Source organism: Octodon degus, unplaced genomic scaffold, assembly GCF_000260255.1.
Source record: "Octodon degus isolate 3935 unplaced genomic scaffold, OctDeg1.0 scaffold00198, whole genome shotgun sequence".
Classification (NCBI taxonomy): domain Eukaryota; kingdom Metazoa; phylum Chordata; class Mammalia; order Rodentia; family Octodontidae; genus Octodon; species Octodon degus.
In genome coordinates, this window is record NW_004524774.1 from 1,087,493 (window position 1) to 1,094,160 (window position 6,668).

At 33.9% G+C, this 6,668-nt stretch overlaps 1 pseudogene across 1 annotated transcript; it reads right to left on the reverse strand.

Moving 5' to 3' along the window:
- Positions 1-1,208: 1,208 nt before the first annotated feature.
- On the reverse strand, positions 1,209-1,645 carry LOC101575661 (annotated as a pseudogene). The gene has a single exon (XR_001117353.2). The product of XR_001117353.2 is annotated as a cytochrome c oxidase subunit NDUFA4 pseudogene (transcript).
- Between the last annotated feature and the right edge of the window lie 5,023 nt (positions 1,646-6,668).

Here is a 6,668-nt window from a genome sequence, read left to right on the forward strand (position 1 = left end):
CTAAAGCACCTACTTAGAACAAGCTTAGCAAAGCACAGGGACCAGGGTTCAAACCCCTAGCACCACATGCCAGCCAGCCCCGCCCCCTGGTGGGCTGAGCTGGCCACACACACACACACACACACACACACACAAATAAATAAATAAAAATTAAAAAAAATTCTTTACCTAGGACAGAAAGGGCCTAGAATTCATCTCTAAAAGGGGATTCCAATTTCCTACAACCTGGTAATGAAGGGGCCATACACAAATCATTTAATCTGGAGTGAACACATTTCTTGCCACCACAAACTTTTCCATCTTTGCTGATGAACACAGATTTAAAGGTCATAGGTTGTAATACATTAAGTGCAACTCAAAGTAAAAGCTGAATAATCCAAACATCCAATCTAGTAATCCCTTCCTATTGTAAAAAAAAAAAAATCACCACCTCACTCTCACCTTCTGCTAATACCCTTAATATTTTCCTAGACTATTTAAATGCCCAATTCTTTAATTTACTTTGTCTGTGGACATGTTGCTATCATTTTCATGGAGAAGTACACATTACTGATTTAAAAAAATTTCCAAGTTGGCTTCCATATAACAAGGACCTACCTTCATATAAAGAAAATGCAGTGTGCAAGAGACCTAATTCATTACTGTGTATGAGCAACTCTACTTGTGGGAGTGGGAGTGTCTCATACTAAACAAAGCCCCACCTTCAGCAGTACATTTTGGAGAAAAACAACCTACAGCACAGTTTTTGTCCTTGTTAATCATCATAGTGTATTTTTTTTCAAAGACTGAAAGCAAATTCACTCAAAAATGCACAACAAAGATGTAACTTTGAGCACAATATTTTAAAATAACATCGCTGAATAACTGATCTTAATAATTTTAACAAGCTCAAAATATGATTTGAGATTCTGACCACATGAATAAGAAATTACTTGTTTTAGTCAAGGAAACAACTAAATTACTGATGAATAAAGCTTCTGCATAATTTTCACTCAAATATATTTTTTTAACTTCGTTAAATGGTCCATTCAATAATCTCTGCCTATAGCAGCATTCCTTGTATAACTTCTATAATAAAGCCAAATGGATTTTCTTTTTCTCACCTACCAACCATCTCTTTGGAGTTATATCAAAGTGGTTACCCATAGCACTTTTCACTACCCATACAGTATTCTTATTTCACATATATTCAGAGACTCTATTTTTTTTAAGTTTCAGAGATTTATTAATCTATGTAATAAACTCCAACAAATAAACATGATTTCATGCATTTAAATGAGAAGCATTTCCTGGTTCAATGGAAAATTGTGCGGATGGCTTCTGAAAGACCTTCATTTTAAGCAGCTTTATAGTGAAACATTTCACTTAAAAGTCAGGACCTTCTTTCTTCAGTTTACTGTAATCCATATTCACAGTGAAGAACTTGCATTGATCATTGGGACCCAGTTTGTTCCAGGGTTCTGGGTTATTCTTCCTGTCCCAACTGACATCTGGATTGAACAATGCCAGACGTGTCAAATACAGTGCTGCTCCAGTACCTCCTGCTCCAATAAACACGAAAAGGGGGATCAAGCTGGGATGCTTCTTGGCCTGGGCGAAGATCTGGCGGAACATGTTTGCGGCAACAGCCTGCAGCCCAAACGGACCCAGAGACTCTACTTTTTTTTTAATTTTATTTATTTGTGTGTGTGTGTGTGTGGCCAGCTCAGCCCACCAGGGAGCGGGGCTGGCTGGCATGTGGTGCTGGGGGATTGAACCGTGGTCCCTGTGCTTTGCTAAGCTTGTTCTAAGTAGGTGCTTTAGACCACTGAGCCATCTCACCAGCCCAGACTCTACTTTTTAAGCATTCCTTCAAGAAAACACTGGGTCTACTTTCAGATGAGCTTTCAAATTAATTCATGCCCACTAATTCTGAGATTTGAATTGAAGCTCCTTTGTTCTGGATTACTTTATGGTTATGACAATCATAATCAAATTCTGCACACAAAATGTAAGCAATTTGGCAATCTAAAATTATTATGAGCAAATTATTTAAATGAGTGCTGCATAAGAAGGAGATTAATCAGGTCACACAAATGGCTTAAGGATCCCAAATCTTAGGTCTCATTTATTTTCTTCTTCACTAAAAGTCTGACCAAATAGAGTACAGATTTCATTGTGTAAGTTTAGAGACTAAGTACAGTATTTTGTTTTATAAGTTCACAATTATCTAGCAACTATAGGGAAATGTAAGCATTTTTATTTATTTACCAAACAGCTTACAAAAGAAATGTTAGTAAAATTTATTGCACAGTGGAGAACTAATAAATTTTGATGACCAATTAAATGAACTAGATAATGTATTTATCCTACTAATGTCATTTTAGCCTGGAATAAAAAGGAACCCTTGAAATTTACTAGTTTCAGCTATTTCAAGAAAATAGAAAATTCATGAAAGTTTTTGTTTCCCAAAAATATGAGAAAATCTAAACAATCTTACATGTCATTTATGTATAATTATCACATTCGATCTAATATTTTGTTATAGATGAAAGTTTTTTTTTTCTCAGAACCTGGGATTGAACTCAAGCCCTTGTGCTTGACAGGGAAGCACTTATTCCATGGAGCCATCTCCCCAGCCCCTATGAAAGGGTTTTAATTGACTAAATGTGTTAACTGAATTGAAGATATTCTGGAGACTTCTGCTGAGCTAAATTTTTAGCCATATTTTTTTTCCTAATTTTGTGACAGTTTCTCACCAAGTTGCCCAGAGTGGGATTGAATTTAGAGTTTATTTGTCAGGCCTCCAAAATACTGAAATTACAGGAAAGTGCCATCATGCTCCACTAAAAAAAAATATTTTCTTGAAATACTTATAATTATCAAAAAAATTTCTATAAATTAGATTTGAAGCTGTAAACCCAGTAGCTTGTTGTGGTCATGTTTTCAAAATTTATTTTGTGTATTAGGCATGGAGCATCCTGTTTCACATTTCAGGGAAAATTGTTAGAACTTTGTGGGGAAAATTGTTATAGATCATGTTCTCTATTGTTACACTATCTTCTATCCGCAGTTATGTGTAGATTTCAGGCAACACATTCAGATCTTTTCCTAGTTTCCATTTAAAAAGTCAAAATTCTGTGAGACAGTGGGCAAATTGCATGCCAGAAAACATGTATAGTAGTCAAACTTTAAAGGGAAATTTCCAGAGTCAGACATGGAAGTTCACTTAGACATATTGAATCATAGGAGATACACTGATTTTCAGCAGTGCCCAGGCCCAGAGAACTTGTTCCTGAGTAACAAATCTGCAAGCTTCCACATGAGTTTAATGTGCATAAGTAAAGTGAACAAGGCACTCAGAGAATCTAGGCATCACATTAATAATACATTTGGCAGTATTATATCAATTAGATACACAACAAAAAATTAGTCATAATTTAATACAGGATGTTTATATTAAAAGCCATATATGAGCAAATGTGCTACCACCACATTGGATATTTACCTTTCTTATTTGTAAGGCAAAGTTAAGATGTCTGATAGATCTTTTTTCTGAGAAATGATTTTCAAGATCTTTCATTTTATCAAATATGATTTCCATCTTCATAACATGGCTCTTATGGAAACTCGACAATACATACTACCCAATAGGGTTTAGATACTTTGAATTGTAGTTAAAATGAGTGTAATCATTCTTTGGTGGGATTTTATTTCATTCTACCAATTCTGAGTGAATAAAAAGCACTTTAGAATAACTCTTGCATATTTTCTTTCTGTGGCAATTTTATTTGTCATTTCTGCATTTGTTGATACCTACTTTTCTTTATATAGCAGACAAGAGATATAAAGTGAAGGAAGATAACTGAAAGATCATTTTTCCACCTATTTCAAACTCTATGTTCAAATATGTTTCTTGAAATCTGACCAGTTTGGGTTTAATTTATGGTTATTTTCTTTGTGAATAGCCAATCTGGATCTCAACAAAATGCAATCAGGTCTCCTGTGAAATAAATTATGCTTTGAAATTCTGAGCTACTAGTGGTCTACAGAGATACTAGCTCTAAAAATTGGCTCCCAATACTCAAAAAGAAAAAAGATGCCAGTATCCTATATCTTCTGCTTAGCTTTTATATTTGTTGACTATTTTGTTATCTTTTCTCTTTTACAACTATTGCATCAATAAAATTCTCCACCATACTGACTGTATGCAATATGTGCTACTATCAAGAAAATCAAAACCTCCTAAAAATTCTCACAATGTGTTTCTTTGTATAACATTGTTGAAACTGTATATTTTAAACTGGTGTATATTTAAAAGAGTAGCTCAAAAGCTACAACAAGAAAACATAACTTCTCATTACTTAATAAAACAATGATTGTCATTTATATGGACAGTGTTTGGTAAGCTGATAAGTAGTTTATAAACATCTATCATTTCTTCTTTGTATATTGATCCAGGGAGCCGAACTCAGGATCTCATTCTTGTCAGGGCAACTACCATGCCAAGGAACTAAAAGCCCAGCCCTAAACATTTTTCTTAACAACACTGGTATGATTGATAATCAAAGGGTATAATATCACAATAACTTTGTGAGAAAAGGGCATCAAATAACTATATCATTAAACTCAAACATAATTAGAAAAAAATTCTTATTTAAATAATTCGATGGTCATATTATATCATGGGATTGCTAAAATAATGCTTCATTTAAGATTTCAAAAATATCAGTGCTGAAGAGCACACATTCAGATAAAATGAATATGTAATTTTTGTTTGATTATTATACTAATAATATCACCTTAAAATCATAATGTAGTGACACATCCACATGGCAGACACAGACCAAGGATCTACAAACTGTGGTACAGGGTTTAAGGGTAAATCCTGAGGGGATTTGACTGACCTTGTCAGATACAAAAGTTACGTTTCTTGTTATATAGATCTTGCTTTATCTTGGTCTTAACCATTGAACAGAAAAGAATAAAAATTAAGTATAAAAAGTGAAGCCATATTAATACACTGAGCTGTAAAAGGCATTTTTTCCCATAATTTTATTGAGACAAATAGCAATGAGACAGTTTCAAGCCAAATTGGTAGGACATTTTCAATAATTAACACATTGCATACTCTCTTCCTAGTGCTTATTTGCTGTTCAAGATGTGGACATGATATCCTATTTAGAAACACTATTACAACAAATCCCTCTATTCATTAAGAGAATGTAACTATATAGCTATCCTAACCATTTTGAATACACAGATACAAAATGGACATTCATCTGTATCCCCTTTTTTGTTTAGTTCCTTGATTTGAATATTATACGTGTGTTAACTCAGCAAAATATTATAAAAAAGTCCAGTAGTCCATAATAGTATTGGGTCTTCCTCTTAACTGGCAGTGTCAGAAATTGTTAACCTGAGTCCCCTACAGCTCAACATAACACCATGGGCATAAATCAACAACTTGTGACACTGCAAGTCCTATGGATAACCCACTACTATTATGGATAACTGGACTATGGTGGATTACTTTGCTGATTTCATGCACTGACAATATTGAAATGGCAAGGAAATAGCCATCTCTGACAAAACTAAACAAAAAAGGGGACACAAATGAAGGACCATTTTGTATATGTGCATACAAAAGAGTTAGGATAGATATACAGCTCCTTTCTCTTAATTCAATGAGAAGAAAGATTTGTACTAATAGAATTTGGACAGGATATCATGTCTGCGTCTTGTACTATGAATAACCACTACGAAGACAACAATATGCAATGTATTAATTATCAAAACTCTCCTACTAATTGCTTTTGAAACTGTCTCATTTCAATTTGTTTCTCACTACAATTAATAAAAAAAGAAAACATTGTTACTTTTAGTAAGTATAGAATTGTATTTCAACAAGAAGATTTACTAAAACACAATGTTCAATAAGGCAAAATTTATACACAAGGTTAGTATAAGATTACCATGTTCTGTTTTATCCTTGTGGATGAGAGAGAAGTACTAGAATTGAACTAACAAGTATTCTTTTAGACAATTACCACTGCAAGGTAAAATATAAATTTGGTATAATAAACTACCTCTGGAAAATAAAATCATAATGTAATATTTTATCAAAGCATGATTCCTATATGTCTTCAGCTGTCAGTGATGCACAATAAGCTATTTTAGATCAAATATGATGAATTTCCTTTAACATATTCCAGCCATCAAACAAAATGGGTAGGATAGGTGAATTAAAATTTAAAAAAATCATTAATAGTTGCAAAAACTTGATGATAATTTCAAGGAATTTATTGTGTCTCTACTGCGTATAGGTAAAATTTTCTGTGTCTTCCATTTCTATTACTATAAAAAAACCACAGAGGGCCAGCCAAATAGCTCAGCAGATTTAAGAATCTACAAGTAGGTGCAGAGGTGGGGGGTTTGATCCCCTAGCCTGCCATGCCAGCCCTGCTCCCAGGGCTTGCTGAGACAGCAATTTAGACTGGGTGTGGTGGTGCATGCCTGTAATCCTACCTCTCTGGAGGTTGTGAAAAGGTGGATCATTATGAGTGTGATCTTGTGTTGAGACCTTGAACACCCAGTAGACCCCTCCCTAAAGTACAAAAATAAATAAAATACTACATATTGGGTAATTTATAATAAACAAATATTTATTTCTTACAGTTCTAGAAATT